This window comes from Musca domestica, unplaced genomic scaffold (assembly GCF_030504385.1).
Source record: "Musca domestica strain aabys unplaced genomic scaffold, Musca_domestica.polishedcontigs.V.1.1 8, whole genome shotgun sequence".
Lineage (NCBI taxonomy): Eukaryota > Metazoa > Arthropoda > Insecta > Diptera > Muscidae > Musca > Musca domestica.
The window spans coordinates 17,718,409-17,742,999 of NW_026712409.1; the positions used below are offsets into that span (position 1 = coordinate 17,718,409).

The 24,591-nt window shown below is 37.3% G+C and overlaps 1 protein-coding gene across 1 annotated transcript in view; it reads left to right on the plus strand.

The window, feature by feature from the left end:
- Window positions 1-16,271: 16,271 nt before the first annotated feature.
- LOC101887940 (scavenger receptor class B member 1) overlaps window positions 16,272-24,591 on the plus strand; it is a 104,681-nt gene continuing 96,361 nt past the window's right edge. Inside the window, exon 1 of the mRNA XM_059130831.1 lies at window positions 16,272-16,905. The gene's annotated coding sequence lies outside the window, so the exon portion shown is untranslated. The remainder of the gene's footprint in view (window positions 16,906-24,591) is intronic.

Here is a 24,591-nt window from a genome sequence, read left to right on the forward strand (position 1 = left end):
TTTTTTAAAAATATTTTTCAAAGACTTCAATAAGCATGGATTTTTTTAAAAATATTTTTCAAAGACTTCAATAAGCGTGGATTTTTTTAAAATATTTTTCAAAGACTTCAATAAGCGTGGATTTTTTAAAAATATTTTTCAAAGACTTCAAAAAGCGTGGATTTTTTTTAAAATATTTTTCAAAGACTTCAATAAGCGTGGATTTTTTAAAAATATTTTTCAAAGACTTCAAAAAGCGTGGATTTTTTTTAAAATATTTTTCAAAGACTTCAATAAGCGTGGATTTTTTAAAAATATTTTTCAAAGACTTCAATAAGCGTGCATTTTTTTAAATATTTTTCAAAGACTTCAATAAGCGTGGATTTTTAAAAATTATTTTTCAAAGATTTCAATAGGCGTGGATTTTTTAAAATTATTTTTCAAAGACTTCAATAGGCGTAGATTTTTTAAAAAATATTTTTTAAAGACTTCAATTGGCGTGGATTTTTTAAAAATTATTTTTATTTTTCAATAGGCGTCGATTTTTTAAAAAATATTTTTCAAAGACTTAAATACGCACGAATTTTTTAAAAAATATTTTCCAAAGACTTCAATAGGCGTGTATTTTTTAAAAATTATTTTTCAAAGACTTCAATAGGCGTGTATTTTTTAAAAATTATTTTTCAAAGACTTAAACACGCATGAATTCTTTAAAAATTATTTTTTAAAGACTTAAATAGGCGTAGATTTTTTAAAACTTATTTTTCAAAAACTTCAATAGGCTTGGATTTTTTAAAAATTATTTTTCAAAAGCTTCAATAGGCGTGGTTTTCAAGTTTTGCGTTTGAACATTTTAATAGCTTATGACAAATTTGCGTATGCAGGTCCATGTCGTCGTAAAGACTCAAATATACGGCTACTTTCGGTATTTTTAAGATGTTAACAGAATTTTTAACGGATTTTAATTTTTTGAAATTGCCAAATTTGTACCAAATTGTGGAGGGTGTTCAAAGTTCGGCTCGGTCGAACTTACAGCTTTTTTACTTGTTCCTCTTAGAAATATTTTCTTATATATTTGCCTTTTCAGCGGAACACATATAGATTTTGAATTTTATATCAAATTTGTTTAGGAATAAAAATAGTTTAATAAAATAACATTCAGAACAGGACTACTAGATCGATTACAAATAATTACTTTCTTATTTTCTTTTTCAAATTAACATTTTTTAAAGAAGCAAAGTATTTTGTCACGAATTTTTTCCAATCCCACTACCATCAACCATTTCTTCCCTTCTTCATAATCCAAGATTAAATTTTCTTCTTTCTTTGTTTTTTTTTTTTTTAACAGAATAATCATTTAATGCCTTGTCATTTTTTGCCATTGGATTTGCATTTTTTTCCAAGACGGAACTGGACAGCGATTGAATGCTCGGCTGGAAATGGCGCAATAAAACATGATTCTTCAAGAATTTCATTGGTGTTTTTTCATTTTTATTTATTTCGCGGCGATTTGTAAAGATTTAATTAATCGCTGAGAAATTAACAGTAATTGTAATTAAACAAGTATTAATTGTTCTGCCCATCGTCATAGATACTGATGCACATATACAGGGACACACATGCAATTACATGTGCACACGTGTAAAAATTGTCTGTTATGTAGATCGATCATTGCTAATCACAAACTATCAATCAAGGTGGCTTGGTTAGAGAGAGCCTAGGAAGAGAGAGGGGTCTTTTTGCACAATGGGACACATTTGAGCTAATATTGGAGTCGTTTATTCTCCATAGAGGAGCTATAGCTTATCTGTTCACCATAGAGGATCCTGGAGCTCTTCTATATACCATAGATTATCTGGGGGTCTTCTAAATACCATAGAAGACCTGGAGATCTTCTATAGACCATAGAATAGCTGGAGGTCTTCCTTTGGCCATAGAAGAGCTGAAAGTGTTCCATAGATCATAGAAGAGTTTCCATTCGCCATATAAGTGCTGGAGGGCTTCTATAGACCATAGAAGAGCTGGAGGGCTTCTATAGACCATAGAAGAGCTGGAAGTTTTCTATAGACCATAGAAAAGCTGGAGTTCTTCTAGGTACCCTGGAGGACCTCTAGGCAACCTAGATCACCTGGGGGTCTTCCAGACACTCTAGATCACCTGGAGGTCTTCCAGGCACCCTAGATTACCTGGAGGTCTTCCAGGCACCCTAGATTACCTGGAGGTCTTCCAGGCACCCTAGATGACCTGGAAGTATTCTGGGCACCCTAGATGACCTGGAAGTCTTCTAGGCACCCTAGATGACCTGGAGGTCTTCTAGGCACTCTAGATGACCTGAAGGTCTTCTAGGCACCCTAGATGACCTGAAGGTCTTCTAGGCACCCTAGATGATCTGAAGGTCTTCTAGGCACCCTAGATGACCTGGAGGTCTTCTAGGCACCCTAGATGACCTGGAGGTCTTCTAGGCACCCTAGATGACCTGGAGGACTTCTAGGCACCCTAGATGACCTGGAGGACTTCTAGGCACTCTAGATGACCTGGAGGACTTCTAGGCACCCTAGATGACCTGGAGGTCTTCTAGGCACCCTAGATGACCTGGAGGTCTTCTAGGCACTCTAGATGACCTGAAGGTCTTCTAGGCACCCTAGATGACCTGAAGCTCTTCTAGGCACCCTAGAAGACCTGAAGCTCTTCTAGGCACCGTAGAAGACCTGAAGCTCTTCTAGGCACTCTAGAAGACCTGAAGCTCTTCTAGGCACTCTAGAAGACCTGAAGCTCTTCTAGGCACTCTAGAAGACCTGAAGCTCTTCTAGGCACTCTAGAAGACCTGAAGCTCTTCTAGGCACTCTAGAAGACCTGAAGCTCTTCTAGGCACTCTAGGAGACCTTAAGCTCTTCTAGGTACTCTAGAAGACCTGAAGCTCTTCTAGGTACTCCAGGAGACCTGAAGCTCTTCTAGGCACTCTAGAAGACCTGAAGCTCTTCTAGGCACTCTAGGAGACCTGAAGCTCTTCTAGGCGCCCTAGAAGACCTGGAGCTCTTCCAGGCACTCTAGGAGACCTGAAGCTCTTCTAGGCACTCTAGAAGACCTGAAGCTCTTCTAGGCACTCTAGGAGACCTGAAGCTCTTCTAGGCGCCCTAGAAGACCTGGAGCACTTCTTGGCACCATAGAAACCTTGAGGTTTTCAATTTTCCATAGAAGACGTTGAGGTCCTTAAGTTTTTATAAAAGAGTGGGAGCTCTTCCATTGTCCGTAGAGGAGCTTCTGTGTTTTTTCCCATCCCATTGTGCATAAGATATCCATTAAAATTGTTACATATTCAACATTGCCATTTAGACAGCGTATCGGTAATTTACTTGTTTTTGTTGTTGTTGTTGTTATATCACTCAAAATCGAGTTAATCTTCAAATCAAAGTGGATTTCCTTTTCGTAACAGATAGAAGACACACATACATATATTGGCAGTCATTATTTCATTTCTCTACTGTGACGACAACGCCACCTATTAGCTGAAGCATGCAGGTTGTAATTATTTTCGGATTTACATTATTTTATGGAATTTGTTGTTGTTTATGTTTCCATATTTGTTTTTTTTTTCAATATCATCATTAGCTTGCCTTTTACAAGTGTCGATATTCTCTGTATTTGAATAAATAAACAATTCATATTTATCTTTTGGTATTGAAGTAGCGGCAGCTAACCACTTTTCAATTCAGGAGATTTGTTTGAAAAAATAAAAAAAAAATTGAATAGAAAATTTATGAAGGGTCGGATCTTCAAATGCATTTGCATTTTATTAATATTTGTAAATTGTGTGTTTGGAATCCGAAATGCATTTGCAGTCTTAAATGAGAGAAAAATAAATAAATATTTTTGCGATGACTCGTCGCAACAACAATGTGGAGGATAAAAATGCAACAAAAGATCTGAAATGGAAGAAAAAAGGTGTACATTTTTTATTATTTGTTTCCATATTGAGTTTGAGTTTCTGGAGATCTGAGATGTCTTTTCAAGACAAAAGACAAAGGTTGAATGTTTCATACCGAACGTGCTGAGCTGTGAAGGTTGAGTTCGAGTCAAACCCAGAGACAATAGCCAGGAACAAAAGAAATGCGGAAATATTTTGCAATAGCCTCAAAGCAGGGTATTTTTTGTCTTAAAGAATACAATTTCTAGAAGAGGTTAGAGCCCGGGGGTGGGATGGTTATATCAATTTGTACAAGTAAATTTTTGTTGATTTTATTGCATACCTCCGACTAGGACTTTTTATATACCCTCCACCATACATAGTATGGAGGGTATATAAAGTTCGTCATTCCCTTTGTAATTCATCGAAATAGTTATTGTAGACCCAACAAAGTATATACAGGGTGAGGTGAAACAACTGCAACCAACTTCAGACTGCTGTCATTTCTAAGCCACTCGTCCGACAGATGTTAAAATTATTCCAGTGACAGCTCACTACATTGTTTACAATCGTACAAAAGTGAGAATTTTCCAAAAAAAAAGTTATTCATGACGGAATTCAAGCGTGATAGTGTGATTTCTTTATATTTGGCTGGAGAACTACAAATGGTTATCGTTAGAGTACTCCAGCATTTAAATGTGAATAAATCTTTTGTGTCTCGTACCATCGCTCGTTACCTGGTAGATGATACTGGTAGCGTAGCCCGACGTCAAGGAAGTGGACGGCAGAAAACAGCAACATCATCAAAAATGGTTCGAAAAGTAAAGAAGCGACTCGATCGAAACCCGCGTCGCAGTGGCCGAAAAATGGCTTGTGAGTTGAACATATCGCAATATTCCATTCGGCAAATATTGAAAAATGAGTTCAGGGTAAAGCCATTGAAATTGCAAAAAGTGCAGGAACTTACACCGCAACAGAAAGAAAATAGACTCAAAAGAGCTAAAGAGTTGCTTCGCTTGGCCGAAAGTGGTGAACCGCCGAATTTGCTTATCTCCGATGAGAAAACATTTGTTGTCCCGCAGTTTGTAAACAAACAAAATGATCCGCTCGTGTTTACTTGCCAAAGAGGTCAGCTGAAAATGTGCACCTTCGGTGGGCCACCAGAACTCAAGCGCCGGCCATGAAGATGGCGTGGGCCGCCGATGGTCGGTCTCCGCTCGTATTAATCGACCGTGGCATCAGTATAAATGCCGAATATTATTGCGAAAATATTCTGGATGTTGTAACATTTTGACCGCAGACATTCCAACAGGACTCAGCACCATCGCACTTAGCATGCACCACCCAAGAATGGTTACAAAATGTGGTTCCTCGCTTCATTTTCAGAGCACAATGGCCACCAAATGCTCCGGATACCAATCCGTTGGACTATTGTGTCTGGAGTATATTGGAAAGCAAGGTTAGCACTAAAAAATACCAAAGTGTCTCTCACCTCAAGCAAGCGCTTCGCCGGGAATGGGCCAAAATACCGGAGAACAACATTCGGGTAGCGTGTGACGGTTTCATTGGTCGTTTGAAGGCCATAATTCGTGCCGAAGGTGACCAATTTGAACAAAACTAAACTTTCTCTAGAATTTGATGCTATTTCCGATATTTTTGGCTTTCATTTAATAAAATTTAAAAAATGTAAAAAAGAGGTCTTTTTGATTACTATACCCCCTGTATGAGAATTGTCTATATAGGTCCACGATATCGTATGTCCCCCATATAACTGTAGCTCCCTATATTCGATATTTTGATAATTTTAGCCATATTTTTTAATGGAATTGTCTGAAATTCTACACAAGGAGTTCGTGGTAACTACTTTACCACCTGAAAGAAAATTGTTTATATAGGTCAAGGATATCGTATAGCCCCCATGTAACGATACCCTCCTATATTCGGTATTTTAATTATTTTAGCCACATTTTTCGTCGGAGTTGTTTCAAATTTCGTATTTGAAGTTCGTAATGGATATTACAGCCTAAGACAGAAAATTGTCGGTGTCGGTCCACGTCTGCGCATGGCCCCCATATAACGGTACCTCCCGATATTCGGTATTTTGATGATTTTGGCCACATTATTCACCGGAATTGTTTTAAATTTGGTATTTGAAGTTCGTAATGAAAACTACAGCCTATGACAGAAAATTGTCTGTGTCGGTCGACATCTTCGTATAGCCCCCATATAACGGCACCTCCCGATATTCGGTATTTTGATGATTTTAGGGACATTTTTTCATCGCAGTTGTTTCAAATTTCGTATTTAGAGTTCGTAATGGATATTACAGCCTATGGCAGAAAATTGTCTGTGCCGATCCACGTCTTAGCATAGCCTCCATATAACGGTACCTCCCAATATTCGGTATTTTGATAATTTTGGCGACATTTTTCATAGGATTTTTTTGAAATTTCGTATTTAGAGTTCGTATTGGGAACTACAGAAAATTGTCTATGTGGGTCGAGGTCTTCGTAAAGGCCCCATATGTCAGTACCTACCTATATTCGGCACTTTGATGATTTTAGCGACATTATTCACCGGAATTGTTTCAAATTTCGTATTTGAAGTTCCTAATTGGTACTACAGCTTGAAAATTGTCTATACAGGTCCTGGTCTTCATATAGCCCTGATGTAACAGTACCTCCCTATATTCGGTACCTTTCCCTATATTCGGTACTTTTATGATTTTAGCTTATTATTCACCGGATTTTCAAGTTTCGTATTGGAATATTGTAATGGCTTATGACGAAAGTTTGCTATGCAACGCCACGTCTTCGTATAGACCCCAATATAACGGGTATATTCGGTATTTTTAAGATTTTAAAAGAATTTTTGAACGTTTTTTTTTTTTTTTGAAAATTTCCAAATTCGTTCCAAATTGTGGAGGGTATTCAAAGTTCCAGACGAACTTAGCTACTTTTTTTACTTATTTTGCCAAAAGTCATCCCAGATATATTTTCAAGATTTTGGTTCTAGAACCTCCCCGCCCCCTCCCCTTTTATTAAGATCAGCTGAACTTGTCATGGTAACCCCCCACCTTATCAAGTTTACGAAATTCGTCTTGTTGTTATTGTTGTTGCCATGCGTCTTTTTGCAAAGCATCGGTGATTCAGAGAGCAACGAATCAAACCAGCTTAGCTTGAAAACAAAAGTCAACGAACATTACAACAATCTCTGATGTGTTGCAAAACAAAAACCAAAAAAAAAAAAAAACTGGCGATACTAGCTACGAGATTTCCATATTTTTTTTTTTTTGTCCAAAAACAATGATTTCAGAATTATCAGACAAAGAATGTTTGTTTGTTTTGTTTTGATTTTTTCAATCAATATCGAAAGAATTCCATTTAAGGCACGTATGAAGTTCGCTATCAACAGAAAATGTTGGACACACTTGACCGGGAGAGGGTGATAGAAGAGAGGCACAATTATTTAATTGGATTGTTAAATAATTTAAATAATCTTCTGCAGATAGAAGAGGAATGATTTTCAAAACAAAAAAAAAAAAAAAAAAAAAGATCGAATACCTTATACATGCCTTGTAAAGATAGAATACCCATCTCTGTTCCACAAGATCGGAAGAAGAATCTTTATTAGAAAGAATCTGAAAGAGAATGCCTGTTGGCATCTTATTCCTACATGGCTGGTCTTTTTATACCCTACACCACATAGTGGTAAGGGTATTATGTCTTTGTGCATTTGTTTGTAACATGGAGAAGGAAACGAGATAGACCCATAGTTACTTTTGAGAACCTTCATAGAATCACTTTCTGGGTCGATTTATGCATGTCAGTCCGTCTGTCCGTCCGTCAGTCTGTCCATGTATTCTTGTGAACAAAATGCAGGTCGCATTTATTATCCGATTGAGATGAAATTTTCCAAACAATATTTTTTTGGCCCAAGGACGAACCCTATTGAATTTGGTGAGAATCGGATCAAATTTAGATATAGCTCCCATATATATCTTCATCCGATTTCGGGTTAAATGTGCACCAAATGTCCACTATCAGTCCAAATTACCTGAATTTTGGCACACCCAACCGAGTTCGGCCTAGAAGCAAGTATATCAAATTTGGAGAAAATCGGTTCAGATATAGCTATAGCTCCCATATATATCTTTCATCCGATTTGATCTTGAAGTCCCTCACATTCCTACTATGCACTCCACAACCGTGATATTTGGTACCAGGTATTAGATGGAGCATAGAAATAGCTGTTTTAAATTTTATCGAAATCGGTTCAGATTTGGATATAGCTCCCATATATATCTTCATCCGATTTCGGGTTAATTGACCACCAAATGGCCAATATCAGCCCAAATGGCCCGAATTTTGGCATATGTGACCGAGATTAGCCTTAAAGCAAATACAACAAATTTGGAGAAAATCGGTTCAGAGACAGCTATAGCTCCCATATATATGTTTTATCCGATTTGGTGTTTAAGCCTCTCACATTCGTAATATGCACTCCACAAGAATGATATTTGGTACCAGATATAAGATACAGCCCAGAAATAGCTGTTTGTAATTATATCGAAATCGGTTCAGATTTGGATATAGCTCCCATATATATCTTCATCCGATTTCGGGTTAATTGTGCACCAAATGGCCGATATAAGTCCAAATGGACTGAATTTTAGTACATCGGACCAAATTCAGCCTAGAAGCAAGTATATCAAATTTAGTGAAAATCGGTTCAGATTTAGATATAGCAACCATATATATGTTTCATCTGATTTAGTGTTTTAGACCTTTACATTCGTAATATTCACTCCACAACCGTGATATTTGGTACCAGGTATTAGATGGAGCACATGAATAGCTGTTTTAAATTTTATAGAAATCGGTTCAGATTTGGACATAGCTCCCATATATATCTTCATCCGATTTCGGGTTAAATGTGCACTAAATGGTGAATATCAGCCCAAATCACCTGAATTTTCGTACATAAGACCGAATTCAGTCTAGAAGCTAATACGTCAAATTTGAAGAAACCCGGTTCACAGATAGTTATAGTTCGTAAAATGCACGATAGAATTAGATAGATTTTGATTTTGTACCAAATATCTCATAGAGCTCTGAAATGCCCTGTATAAACCTTTTTACGAGAGCTCTAATAAATATGCATAGTGGTGTAGGGTATCATATAGTCGGCCCCGCCCGACTTTTGAGCTTTCCTTACTGGTTTATATTGAAGATCAGAAGAGGGTTTTCTGACTAGAGAAGACCTGAAAAGTCCCTTCTTTTATACCCTGCAGTACCATTCGTTTTTTTTTGTACAAGGGTCTTCTTTCTATATAAGACGTGAAGAGGGTCATCTGTTTATAAAAGACATAAAAAGAGTCTTCTGTTCAGATTTATCCTTTGTTTCACACGCAAACATATTCATCCATCATCCTCTTGGTCGACTCTGATATAAAGTCCCCACTGTGTATTCATCAAATAAGCTTTCCCTGTCAAAGAGAATCTCAATTAGATTGAGTGATTTGACGACTGTGCGAGAGTGTTGGAGTGCGATGCTTTGAAATGAGCTTTTGAGCTTTTATGTTGAGAAATGATCGGAACTTTTTTGTTTATTCGCCGTGGTTTATCAATGAAATTCAATTTGGCATCGATGTTTTATTTGTCTTAATCTACAACGGTGTGCCTCTGTGGTAGTGCCGATGTTATTGATCTCGTTTTGGATATGTATCGAGTTCAGAGGTGACACAGAAAAGAAAACCAAAAACAACAAGAGTCAATATTTTATGCTGCTACCACAGAAAACCGAAAGAGAGAGGAGGAGGTCATCCACGATTAATATCTATGTTTTTTAATCGGATTCAGTTCATTGATTGATAAGAGACTAATTAAGTTATATTCATTATGCAAGAGGAGATTTTAGATTTCGGAGACCACCAGGTCTTCTATGGGGGAGCAGAAGACCTCCAGGTCTCCTAGGGAGAGTAGAAGACTTCCAGGTCTTCTAGGGAGAGTAGAAAACCTCCACGTATTCTAGGGAGAGTAGAAGACCTCCAGGTCTTCTAGGGAGAGTAAAAAACCTCCACGTATTCTAGGGAGAGTAGAAGACCTCCAGGCTTTCTAGGGAGAGTAAAAGACCTCCTGGTCTTCTAGGGAGAGTAGAAGACCTCCAGGTCTTCTAGAGAGAGTAGAAGACCTCCAGGTCTTCTAGGGAGAGTAAAAGGCCTCCAGGTCTTCTAGGGAGAGTAGAAGACCTCTAGGTCTTTTAGGGACAGCAGAATACTTCTGAAAACCTCTAGGTCTTCTACAGACAGTAGCGGACCTTTTAATCTTCTATTGTCCACACATATTTTTAGATCTCGGAGACCACCAGGTCTTCTAAGGAGAGCATAAGACCTCCAGGTCTTCTAGAGGGAGTAGAAGAGGTGCAGGTCTTCTAGGCTGAGTAGAAGATCTCCAAGTCTTCTATGGACAATAGAAGACCTCCAGGTCTTCTAGGGAGAGTAGAAGACCTTCAGGTCTTCTAGGGAGAATAGAAGGCCTCCAGGTCTTCTAGGCAGAGTAGAAGACCACCAGGTCTTCTAGGGAGAGTAGAAGACCACCAGGTCTTCTAGGGAGAGTAGAAGACCTCCAGGTCTTCTAGGGAGAGTAGAATACTTCTACGTCTTATAGAGACAGCAGAATATTTCTGAAGACCTCTAGGCCTTCTACAGACAATAGTGGACCTTCTAGTCTTCTATGGACAATAGAAGACCTCTAAGTCATCTATAGAAAATAGAAGACATCTTCAATGGGCAATAGAAGACCTCCAGCTCATCTATGGGCAATAGAAGACCTCCAGCTCTTCGATGGGCAATAGAAGACCTCCAGCTCTTCTATGGCCAAATAGAAGACCTCCAGCTCTTCTATGGCCAAATAGAAGACCTCCAGCTCTTCTATGGCCAAATAGAAGACCTCCAGCTCTTCTATGGCCAAATAGAAGACCTCCAGCTCTTCTATGGCCAAATAGAAGACCTCCAGCTCTTCTATGGACAAATAGAAGACCTCCAGCTCTTCTATGGACAAATAGAAGAGCTCCAGCTCTTCTATGGACAAATAGAAGATCTCCAGCTCTTCTATGGACAAATAGAAGACCTCCAGCTCTTCTATGGGCAAATAGAAGACCTCCAGCTCTTCTATGGGCAAATAGAAGACCTCCAGCTCTTCTATGGGCAAATAGAAGACCTCCAGCTCTTCTATGGGCAAATAGAATACCTCCAGCTCTTCTATGGGCAAATAGAAGACCTCCAGCTCTTCTATGAGCAAATAGAAGACCTCCAGCTCTTCTATGGGCAAATAGAAGACCTCCAGCTCTTCTATGGGCAAATAGAAGACCTCCAGCTCTTCTATGGGCAAATAGAAGACCTCCAGCTCTTCTATGGGCAATAGAAGACCACCAGCTCTTCTATGGGCAAATATAAGACCTCCAGCTTTTCTATGGGCAAATAGAAGACCTCCAGCTCTTCTATGGACAATAGAAGACCTCCAGCTCTCCTTGGACAATAGAAGACCTCCAGCTCTTCTATGGGCTATAGAAAACCACCAGGTCATTTAGATAGTAGAATCCTTCCAGCCCTATTAGAGTCAGGGGAGGACCTCTAAGTCTTTTATAAACAGTAGGAAACACCCAGGTATTCTAGAGCCAGTAGAAAGTCTCCTGGTCTTCCAGAGACAATATAAAACCTCCAACTGTGAGGTCTTCTACAGGCTATAAAAAAAATTCTCAAGAACTGCTGAGGAGAGAATCTCTTTTGCACATCTTCTAAAGGAATATTTGAAGGCAAAATCATTGAAAAATAAAAACAAAAAGTTCATGGAAAAATTCCTTTTAAATATTCTCCCTCTTCTCCTTCGTCCACCAATGAGATCTAAAAAATAACCTGTTACCTTTTTTAATGTGTTTTTATTGACCTAATCTGGATATTAACCTCCACTCGCTTAATTTTGTCTGTCATATCTCCCACCACCCCTCCTCCACCCCCCGCGATTGAGATTAAGTGCAAAATATGTTTTTGAAACAAACAAACGGAACCAGAAACTAAATCATCATTATTTTTGTTTTGTTGGTGTTTTTTTTTTGCGGGTAGACCCATCCGGCCGCTGATCAATAAACCCGCATCAATTTCAAAATTATTTTGCATTTATTTCAGTCTTGTTGTTGTTGCTGCCTTTGATTTTGTTATAATTTTTATTTCGGTGGGTTTTTGCTACATGTTTGCATTCTTCTTTCCTTTACCTCCGTTGTTGGGGCTGTTGTTGTTGCTGCTGCTGTCGCTTAAGTGAAACGAGTTCAAGGATAACTTCCATGCTGCCGGTTTTTTTTTTAAATATTTTCCTCTGCTTTCGCACATTCTCTTCTTCTCAGCAGCATTTAAAATCTGCGTTGACTTCAATGGAGATTTATCTTTGAGTGTATCCAAAAGGTTTAAACCTCAACTTGTTCCAAAGCTTTATTGGTCCCGTTCAATCGGTTTGTTGGCTATTGGATATAAGCTACTGGTGTTGTTGTTGCTGCTGGTGCTATTTCGGAGTGTTGTCAACAGTTTGTGCCGAGCCGATGATGATCACCGATCATCGGCATTTCGTAGACGACATTCGAACGACGTTGTGAGGTCGTAGAGTGGTGGGGCCGTAGCTTTTGTTTGATTGTGCGTTTCGTCGGCTGGGAGATTTGTTGCTGTGTTGTTGGTGGTCGTTCGTTTGTTCATTCGTCTATTACTATTCGTTGTGATTTGTTTGCAGGTATGGATAGGTGTGTGTGCGTGTGTGTTTCTTGGCTCCACACTGAGAAGATATTTCAAATTATCACATTGGAAGATAAATTATTGAAGTTTGCTAAACATTTACTCAAAGATATTCCGAGTGGTGAATATCTAACCATATTGGTGAATAATTTGAAAATCGTTTTCTCCAAAGTGGTGAATATTTTATACCAGTTATTGTATAATACATCTAAAGGGGTAAATTTATCCATTGTTGGTGGATAAATTTTTTTAACAGTTATTGGTAGATCCTCTGTGGTGGATAATTTATCCACAGTGGTGGATAAAATTTCCACTGTGGTGGATAATATAAAAAGTATCCACTGTGGTTGATAATATATCCACTGTGGTGGATTACATATCCACTGTGGTGGATTTTATATCCACTGTGGTGGATTATATATCCACTATGGTGGATAATATATCATATTCCGTGGATAATATATCCACTAAGGTAGATAATATATCCAAACTGATGGATAATATATCCACAGTGGTGGATAACCACAGTGGTGGATAGTATAACAACAGTGGTGGATAGCATAACCACAGTGGTGGATAATATATCCACTGTGGTAGATAATACATCCACTGTGGTGGATAATATATCCACTGTGGTGGATAATATATCCAATGTGGTGGAAAATATATCCACAGTGGTGGATAATATATCCACTGTGGTGGATAATATATCCACTGTGGTGGATAATATATCCACAGTGGAGGATAATATATCCACTGTGGTGGATATTATATCCACTGTGGTGGATATTATATCCACTGTTGCATAATTTATCAGCAGTGGTGGACAATATATCTACTGTGGTGGAAAATATATCCACAGTGGTGGATAGTATATCCACTATGAAGGATAATATATCCGCTGTGGTGGATAATATATCCGCTGTGGTGGATAATTAATCAGCTGTTGCATATTTAATCAGCAGTGGTGGGCAATATATGTACTGTGGTGGAAAATATATCCACAGTGGTGGATATATATATCCACTGTGGTGGATAATATACCCACAGTGGTGGATAATATACCCACAGTGGTGGATAATATATCCACTGCGGTGGATAATATATCCACTGTGGTGGATAATATATCCACTCTGGCGGATAATATATCCACTGTGGTGGATAATATATCCACTGTGGTGGATAATATATCCACTGTGGTGGATAATATATCCACTGTGGTGGAAAATATATCCACTCTGGCGGATAATATATCCACTGTGGTGGATAATATATCCACTGTGGTGGATAATATATCCACTGTGGTGGAAAATATATCCACAGTGGTGGATAATATATCCACATTGGTGGATAATATATCCACTGTGGTGGATAATATATCCACTGTGGTGGAAAATATATCCACTCTGGCGGATAATATATCCACTGTGGTGGATAATATATCCACTGTGGTGGAAAATATATCCACTGTGGTGGATTATATATCCACTGTGGTGGAAAATATATCCACAGTGGTGGATAATATATCCACAGTGGTGGATAATATATCCACTGTGGTGGATAATATATCCACTGTGGTGGAAAATATATCCACAGTGGTGGATAATATACCCACTGTGGTGGATAATATATCCACTGTGGTGGAAAATATATCCACAGTGGTGGATAATATATCCACATTGGTGGATAATATATCCACTGTGGTGGATAATATATCCACTGTGGTGGAAAATATATCCACAGTGGTGGATAATATATCCACTGTGGTGGATAATATATCCACTGTGGTGGATAATATATCCACTGTGGTGGATAATATATCCACAGTGGTGGATAAAATATCCACTGTGGTGGATAATATATCCACTGTGGTGGAAAATATGTCCACTGTGGTGGAAAATATATCCACTGTGGTGGATAATACATCCACTGTGGTGGATAATATATCCACTGTGATGGATAACATATCCACTGTGGTGGATAACATATCCACTGTGGTGGATATATATCACTGTGGTGGATATATATACACAGTGGTGGTTAATGTATCCACAGTGGTGGATAATATATCCACTGTGGTGGATAATATATCCACTGTGGTGGAAAATATATCCACTGTGGTGGAAAATATATCCACAGAGGTGGATAATGTATCCACTCTGGTGGATAATGGATAATGTGGTGGAAAATATATCCACAGTGGTGGATAATGTATCCTCTGTGGTGGATAATATATCCACTGTGGTGGATAATATATACACTGTGGTGGATATATATCACTGTGGTGGATATATATACACAGTGGTGGATAATATATCCACAGTGGTGGATAATATATCCACTGAGGTGGATAATGTATCCACTCTGGTGGATAATATATCCACTGTGGTGGATAATATATCCACTGTGGTGGAAAATATATCCACAGTGGTGGATAATATATCCACAGTGGTGGATAAAATTTCCACTGTGGTGGATAATGTATCCACTCTGGTGGATAAAATATCCACAGTGGTGGATAAAATATCCACTGTGGTGGATAATGTATCCACTCTGGTGGATAATATATCCACTGTGGTGGATAATATATCCACTGTGGTGGAAAATATGTCCACTGTTTTGGAAAATATATCCACAGTGGTGGATAATATATTCACTGTGGTGGATAATGTATCCACTCTGGTGGATAATATATCCACAGTGGTGGATAATATATCCATAATTATTCCACTCTGGTGGATAATATATCCACTGTGGTGGAAAATATATCCACAGTGGTTGATAATTATTCCACTGTGGTGGAAAATATATCCACAGTGGTGGATAATATATCCACAGTGGTGGATAATATATCCACTGTGGTGAATAATATATCCACTGTGGTGGATAATATATCCACTGTGGTGGAAAATATATCCACAGTGGTGGATAATATATCCACTGTGGTGGATAATATATCCACTAAAGTGGATAGTATATCCACAGTGGTGGATAATATATCCACAGTGGTGGACAATATATCCACAGTGGTGGACAATATATCCTCGGTGGAGGATATTTTTCAGCAGCGGTGGTTTTTCCACGTTTGTAAAAAAATTATAAAAGGTAATTTGTATTTCAGCCACAATGGTGAAAAAAAAAAATTAAAATTATGATTAGATTAAAATGCCCATCTTTATAGATGGTTTGAAAAACTAGCCTCTTTTTTCTCTCGGTGTTTTGGCTTGGCTCGCATTACCTGTTTAGTAGGTTTGAGCCAAGCTTTATTGTACGTCGACACAAACACACACTAATACACTTGCACTCATACAAAAGCCCCCTTTTACGACACACACACACCGGCACTCACATAGAGGTGTTTGCTGTTGGGCTTACGGCCAAACAAAAAACAACAACAGCAACAACAACTACGACGGCAATAACAACATTAAGATTTTTTAGAAACTGAAAACATTGCCGTCTCAATACTTGGCTCTGAAAATACGAATTTCTTGTCTTCAGTTTTTCATAGACGTTCATAGCGTAAATACGGCTATTTAAGCTTAGCTTAAAAAAATAAATAAATTAATTAAAATAAAAATATTAAAAATAAATTCTTCAAAAGAAAGAGAAAAAATTAAACGAAATATTTTTTTTCGTAAGAAAAATACATATCCACCAAAAAAAGAAGAGAGAGAGAAATTTAAAAATAAAAAAGAAATCGAACAAGTGTTGGCTTTTAGAGATTTTGTGTTTCGAGTCATTTTTTTCTTGTAATTTCGAATCGAATCGCGATTTCTCGAGGAAACCCCACAAGAGAAATATTGGAAACGTGTTTTTGTTGGAATTAAGAAAAACCAAAAAAAAAAAAAACAAAAAAAGAAAAGTCATAACGAAATAGAAAACAAAAAAAGGCAAAGAAAAATTGAAAAAAAAAGAAGAAAAAACAAAAACTAGACCCCAGTGAAGTGAACGAAGTGAGTACGGGTTTGGAGTTGGTGTCCAAACCAATCGTTTGTCTGCCTGTCTGTCTGTTGGGTGTTTTGAACCCAAGTGTGGGGTGGCAGCGTATCGAACGGAATTTCAATACCAAAGACACTCAACGGTGACAGTCCGGCACAGAAACTGTGCGGCCACTTGAAACCCTAGTTTTGTGCAAAGCTGAGTCTGAAAAATTTCCATTCCATTTGGCGACGGAGTAGCAGATATCTGGTGCCACGCTTCAACGACAGCTTCTTCTTCTTCTTCTCGTGGAATTGAAAAAGTAATGATACCCTCCCAACCGATACTAACCAAGCTAACAAGCATCAGCAACTTTGTTTTCAGCATTGCATCTTGTCTGCATCACAACCATCGTCATCGTCATCATCTCTGCCATTCCAATCGTCATCATCATCAGATCACCAGGTTTAGTCTGCATATCCATCAGCCAGTCAGCCATCCATCCATCCATCTAGCCATTCAGCCAGCTCTTGGTTTTTTTTTTTTGCTGTTGTATCTTTTGTTGTATCAATCTTTGATAATAATTATTGCTCACTCGCTCTTAAGCTCCAAAACAAGACTCCAAAAAGTAGCAACAACAACAACACCGCCAACAACCAAGAAGTTGTAATAACAAAAAACACAACAACAACCACTGAATTTTTCTCCATTTCCATCATGTAATCGTGCAAAATTGTTTAGATCTTGCAAAAGACTTGGAAATAATGCCTCACACACACACAGAGACACATGGAGGCATATTTACACACACACTCACACAGGAAACTCCTCTCTTTGCATTCGTTGTCACCGGGCCCCGGTCCTTGAGTTAACACTGCATGATTTTTCTTTGGCTTAATGATGTCAATTTAAATTTGGATTTTAGATTGGGAGTTGTTAAAGTGAGGTTATGAGGTGGAACAGGAGGATCATTGGGGTCTGTTGGGCCGGTCTAGAACAAAAATGTATTTTTTTCCGGGAGGAAATTTTGATATTTTAGAATAAAATTTAGAATATTTGTCAGCCAATTTCAAGCTAGGATCATTGGGGTCTACAGGGGGATCTAGAACAAAAATATTTTTTTTTCGGATAGATGTTTTGAAATTTCATACAAAAATTTGGGCTATGATTATGGATGTCTCTAAGCCCATTTCAAGCTGGGATTTTGGCCATATTCCAAATCGGAAAGAGATATTCATTAAGTTCTCAAAATCAAGGAAGAAATCCCTCAGAAATTTGAAATGGCGGTTTTAGGCCCTAGGTCTCTTTGTACCAAATCCGTTTCAGGACAATTGGAGTCGATCTAGAGTCCGCCCGTCCGTCTGGCTGGTTGGTGCACACGATAACTCTCGAAGGTATTATCCGATTTTATCGAAATTTGATACATCATAATATTATTACCAAACTTAGATCGAGTCCAGAGATGGGCGATATCGGTCCACTCCTTTTGGTACCACAGAAAAAGTCAACATTTTCACAGAATAGAACATGAAATGATCATCCAATTTTGTACAAACTTTGCAAGCCCGAATGTTTTAATTAGTGCTATGTCAGGTGCGACCCACAAAGGGTCCAAATTTGGAATAATTACAACTCTTATAACATGTGAAATAAAAATCCAAGTGTCTTCAAATTTCACACATCCTAATGTTTTTAGTAACACAAGAATTAATGGGAAGATGGGATATATCGGTCCACTCCCTCTGGTATCTCCCTCACAAAGGCAATACATAGCCCTGATGCTCAAAAAATGTCAAATGAGCATTCAAATCTTTTCAAAATCGACATATCTCAATATTTCTTCCAAAACAAGATTTGGTGTAAAGATAATAGATGTTGGCCCACTCCATCTGGTACCTCTCCAACAACGGGTCAAAAATTTTGAATAATTATAACTATCATAAAATGCAAAGTGTGCATCCTATCCTTTTAAATTTCACCCTTCCAAATATTTTTTCCGAAACAAGATCTGGTGTACAGATGGTATGTATCGGTCCGATCCTTCAGGTACCTCCCTGACAAAGGTTCAAAATTTTAAATATCCGTGGAACTCATAAAATGCGGAATTAACATCCGATTCTATTCAGGCTTTACAAATCTCTATATTTCTATGAACACAACATCTGTTTTAAATTTAGAAATTTGACCATTTCTTCTGGCACCTCCCCCACAAAGGGTCAAAGTTTTGAATAACGAAAATGATTGTAAAATTCGAAATAAGCTAAATATCAAACACAGATACCATCAGTAGTCTAAATATCAAATTTCAGAAGTTTATCTCTATTCCTTTACGCAACACAAAATATAGTACCATTTAGTACTTTTTGTACAATTGTAGTACACAGTTCCGAAACCACCTCTATATACCGACCGAGTCTACACATAAACAGTGGCCACTTATACCAAATTTCAGATTTCAAGTACTATATGCTCATTAAATACCAAAGTGTACTAAATGTAGTACTATTTAGTACTTTTCGTGCACTTGTAGTAAACATTTCCAAAACCACGTTTTTATCACAAACCTATCATCAACAGGGACCCCAATACAAAATGTCATCCTATCCTTTAAACCAAACTTTACCAAATTTAGTACCACTTAGTACAAATCGCACTTTTAGTACACATTTCCAAAACCACCTTCATATATCAAACTTACTTGCCAACCTTGATTCTCATATCAAATTCCCAGTTTTTCGATATATCCGTTCCTATAATACCATATGGTGCCATTTTAGAAGTTTAGTACAAATTTAGAATACTTCGTAACCCTAAAATTCGAATTTTCAAAAATGCTTTTGTACATCTATCCTGCACTCCATCATTGACTCTCATTCCAAATTTTAGAATTCTAGTTCGATTCAGTTGTCCAATAAAAAGTATTTCATTATATCATTTTCGAAGTTTAGTACCATTTCAGAACTATAAATCTTAAAGTTCGAATTTCTAAATACCTTTGTTTATCCTGCATTCCATCAGTGTCTCTCATTCCAAATATCAGAATTCTAGATCATTCCATTTGTCCAATACGAAATATTCCATTTTTAGTACATTTTAGTCTTTTCGTGCATTTAAGTACCGTCTGGTAAATTTAGTACCCTTAAAGTACGAAACTCCACCCTACTTTCCAACCTTGTTTCTCATACCAAATTACAAGTTTTTCGCTCTATCCGTTTACATAATACCAAATGGCTCTTTTTTAGATGTTTAGTACCATTTTCGAACTTTTCATAACCTAAAAATTCGAATTTCTAAAAACCATTTGGTACATCTATCCTGCACTCCATCAGTGACACTCATTACAAATTTCAGAATTCTAGTTTATTCCATTTGTCCAATAAAAAATATTAAATTTTTAGTACATTTTAGTCTTTTCGTACATTTTAGTACCTTTTAGTATGTTTAGTACTATTCAAATACGAAACCCAAACTTACTTTCCAACCTTGATTCTCATACCAAATTTCAAGTTTTTTGCTCAATTCGTTCACACAACACCAACAACACCAAATGGTACCTAAAGTTCGAATTTCCGAAAACTCTTTGGTACATCTATCCTGGACTCTATTAGTGACTCTCATTCTAAGTTTCAGAATTCTAGCTGATTCCATTTTTCCAATACAAAATATCAAATGTTTAGTACATTTTAGTACTTTTCGTACGAATTTGGTACCTTCTAGTACCCTTAAAATACGAAACTTCAAAAGTCTCGGTTTTTTCGCCCAAAAGACAAATAGTGATTGCTTGTCATCGATTGCTCAATCACAATGTTGTACCATTTTTGGACTTTTAGTACCTGCAGGGTACATAAAGTACGCATTTCAGGAACAACTGTCGTACTTAATCCTTCCAATCATGCTATGCAAAATTTAAAATTTTCAGCTTTTGCTGGCATCTTAATAGCAATGTTGTACCAGGTTGTACCATTTAGTACTTTGGTACATTAAAAGTACAAATATTAAAAAAAACGAAAATATCATTCTTGTGTGCCAGGAGTAACTGACAATGACTTAGTGTTAAATAACAATGTTGTATCATTTAGTACGTTTCGTACCCAAAGTACGTAACTCCCGAAAGTCCAGCGGGATCTCGACGTCCACCAAAGCCAATGATTGTAATTGAAAATTAGAAAATTTCAGCTGCTACAGGTAGCTCTATATGACTATTGTACCACATTGTACCTTTTAGTACTTTGGTACATTCAAAGTGTACATTTTAGAAGAACCCGTCATATTTCCATCTTCTGTGCCTGGAATAACCGTCACAGACCGTAAGAGACTCTCATGGACCATGAGTGGTACAATAACAATATTGTATCATTTAGTGCTTTTCGTGTCGAATGTACGAAATTCAGAAAATCCTGTCGTAGATCATCCTTCCACACAAATGGTGATTGCCATGCTAAATTTAAAAATTCCCGTTTTTACCGGTAGCTATTTATGAAAGTTGTATCACATTGTACCTTTTAGTACCTTTTCACTTTCAAAGTACACATTTTTAAAAATTCCGGCATATCTCAAAATTTTTTTACCAGAATTTTCGAAATTTAAAAAAAAGAAATTGAACTTATACTGGTAGTTCCATATAAATGTTGTGCCATATTGTACCGTTTAGTACTTTGGTATAATAAAAGTACAAATTTTCGAAAAACAGGCATGTTTCGCAATTTTGTACCATTTCGTACCCTTAAGTACGAAAATACTGCCGTATCTCATTCACCCCCTCCCCCACACATACACACAAAATGAGAAAAAAAAGAAAGCAGAAACTCTGCACCACTTTCGTACTTTTCGTACCCCAAGATTATTTAAACAATTTTCATTTTTCCTCCCTTATCATACTGCCCCTCTTCTGAATACAACATGCATATCCATTAGTTTGAGCTTAGTTTAATAGATATATTTTATTTGGGATTTGCTTCATGCATATCAGCCAAAGTGTTTTGTTGTTTTTGTTGTGGCATAGACGGCTTTATGCTACAGGTATTCAAGCGAATAATACGATTCGAACATAAAAATCCCGAACCATTCATAGACTTGAAACATGTTGATGCCAGTGTATAGATATGTATATGGACAGATCAACATAAATATGTATCATACATATACACTCTCATACCATATAACACATGCAGATCATGCATGCATGTTGCAATGGCCCAGGTATGGCTTGAATTAGGCCTAACCCAATACTGACTGGTTTGGCCAATTGCCCAGGTTTTTTTTTCGTCTTTGATTTACTCCCTGTAATTTGTATCTCTGGAACGTCTCCCACTCTTGCTCTCTCTCTCTCTCTCCATTTTGGTATGCTGTAATTTGAGAGCGGTGAGAGTACAAAGTGACTTGCTATCCGTTTATGTTTTCCTTTTCCAATTGAAGACTTATCAACCAGTTGCCTCTCGGTTTTGCCCAAGTTTTTCTTTTGTTTACTGTCATGCATGGCAAAAACAAAAACAACAATAACAGCAAAAATATTTTCAATTGAATAAAGTTTGTTATTTTTTGAAAGAAAAATTGTTATTCGAATTGTTTAGAAAAAAAAAAAACACTCACACACAGACACACGTATTTTTTACAATCACATATTTGAAGTTTGGGGAAAGGGGCTGTCTATAGTTTTGCTTCATTGATGTTAAAAACTAAGAGACTCCATGAAAGACAGACTAAAAATAAAAAACCAAACAGCTGAGCTTATTCGTCTTCATGTGCCTCTGTGAAAAGGCGGAGAGAGAAACAAGTTAAAAAGCAGTAAGTTCGGCCGGGCCGAACTTTTAATACCCTCCACCATTTACAACGAACTTGGAAATTTTCAAAAAATAAAATCCTTAAAAAATTCTGTTAAAATTTTAAAAATACCGAATATAGCCGTTATGTTGGGGTCTATACGACGTGGACATACATATGCATTGTTTGTCATAAGCCATATTCAAATTCGAAACTGGACCCGCACCGACAATTTTCTGTCACAGACTGTAGTTCCCATAACGAACTTCAATTATCAAATTTTAAACAATTCCGGTTAATAATGTCGCTAAAATCATCAAAATACCGAACATAGCGAGGTGCCGTTATATGGGGGCTATACGAAGACGTGGACCTGCACAGACAATTTTCAGTCTTAGGGTGTAGAATCCATTTGGAACTTAAAATACCAAATTTGAAACAATTCCAGTGAATAATGTCGCTAAAATCATCAAAATACCGAATATAGGGAGGTACTGTTATATTGGGGCTATACGAGGACGTGGACCTGCAAAGACAATTTTCTGTCTTAGGGTGTAGTATCCATTTGGAACTTCAAATACCAGATTTGAAACAATTCCAGTGAATAATGTCGCTAAAATCACCGAAATACCGAATATCGGGAGGTACCGTTATATTGGGGCTATACGAAGACGTGGACCTGCAAAGACAATTTTCTGTCTTAGGGTGTAGTATCCATTTGGAACTTCAAATACCAGATTTGAAACAATTCCCGTGAATAATGTCGCTAAAATCATCAAAATACCGAATATCGGGAGGTACCGTTATATGGGGGCTATACGAAGACATAGACTTGCACAGATAATTTTCTATCTTAGGGTGTAGTATCCATTTGGAACTTAAAATACCAAATTTGAATCAATTCCGGTGAATAACGTCGCTAAAATCATCAAAATACCGAAAATCCGGAGGTACCGTTATATGGGAGCTATATGAAAACGTGGACCTACATGGCCCATTTACGAACTTAACCTGCCTACTGGAAAAATAAACATGTGTGCAAAATTTTAGCCATCTATCTCAATTTATTCGAAAGATAGCGTGATTACAACAGACAGACGGACAGACAGACAGACAGACGGACAGACAGACAGACAGACGGACATCGCTAAATCGACTTAGAATTTTACGCTGATCAAGAATATATATACTTTGTTGGGTCTGACATGAGTATTTCGAGGAGTTACAAACGGAATGACAAAGTTAATATACCCTCCATAGTATGGTGGAGGGTATAAAAAAGACAACAATGAATTGGAAATTAAAGTGGAAGTGTAAAAATAGTTTTACCATTCATTTACCACATTGTAATTGGTGGTTTTTGTTGTTGTTTTAATGGGGCTTTACTCCGCTTTGTTGTTGTACCCTACACCCATGTGGGTAGAGGTGAGATCAATATTTGAGTATTTATCAAGAGGAGGAAAAGTAGGAACAGAATATGCTTTTTTTAGAGAAGGACGACAGAGAACCTTTTTAGCTCAGAAAAATCTGATAAAGAGAATTTAGCCATATTCCATACATTGGAGTTCGAAAGGAGTTTTTGTTTTTATACAGAGAACTTGCGGACGGTCTTCTACCCAAAGAAGATTTCTAAGAAGCCATCTATAAATAGATGGTATTTTCCATAACTGATGGGCCTTCTAAAGATCTCCATGTAAAGACAACTTTTTTGAGATTTCCTGAACAGAAAAGACCTTTCGGACATTTTCTGCACATAAAGGGTCTTTAAGAAATCCTCGAAATAAAGCCGATTTTTTAGAAGTCTTAGAAAAGTCGTAATTTTCTGCATTTTCTGAAGATTTCGAAAAGGAACAATTCAAAACTCTCGAGTTTTTTGAAGTTTTTTTTTTCAGAGGTAGGTGCTTGCACCCTGATTCCGGGAAAGTATTTTTTTCTTTGGGGACGGACTTGGATATCCGGATATTTGACAATTTTAGAAAGGTTATATGTGGACACCCAAAATGGGGCCTTTTTCGATTTTTGGGGAACTTTTAAAAAAAATCGATTTTTTAGAAGTCTTAGGAAAGTCGTAATTTTCTGGATTTTCTGAAAACTTCGAAAAGGAACAACTCAAAACTCTCGAGTTTTTTTAAGTTTTTTCCAGAGGTAGGTGCTTGCACCCTGATTCCGGGAAAGTATTTTTTCTTTGGGGACGGACTTGGATATCCGGATATTTGACCATTTTAGAAAGGTTATAGTGTCAACATTA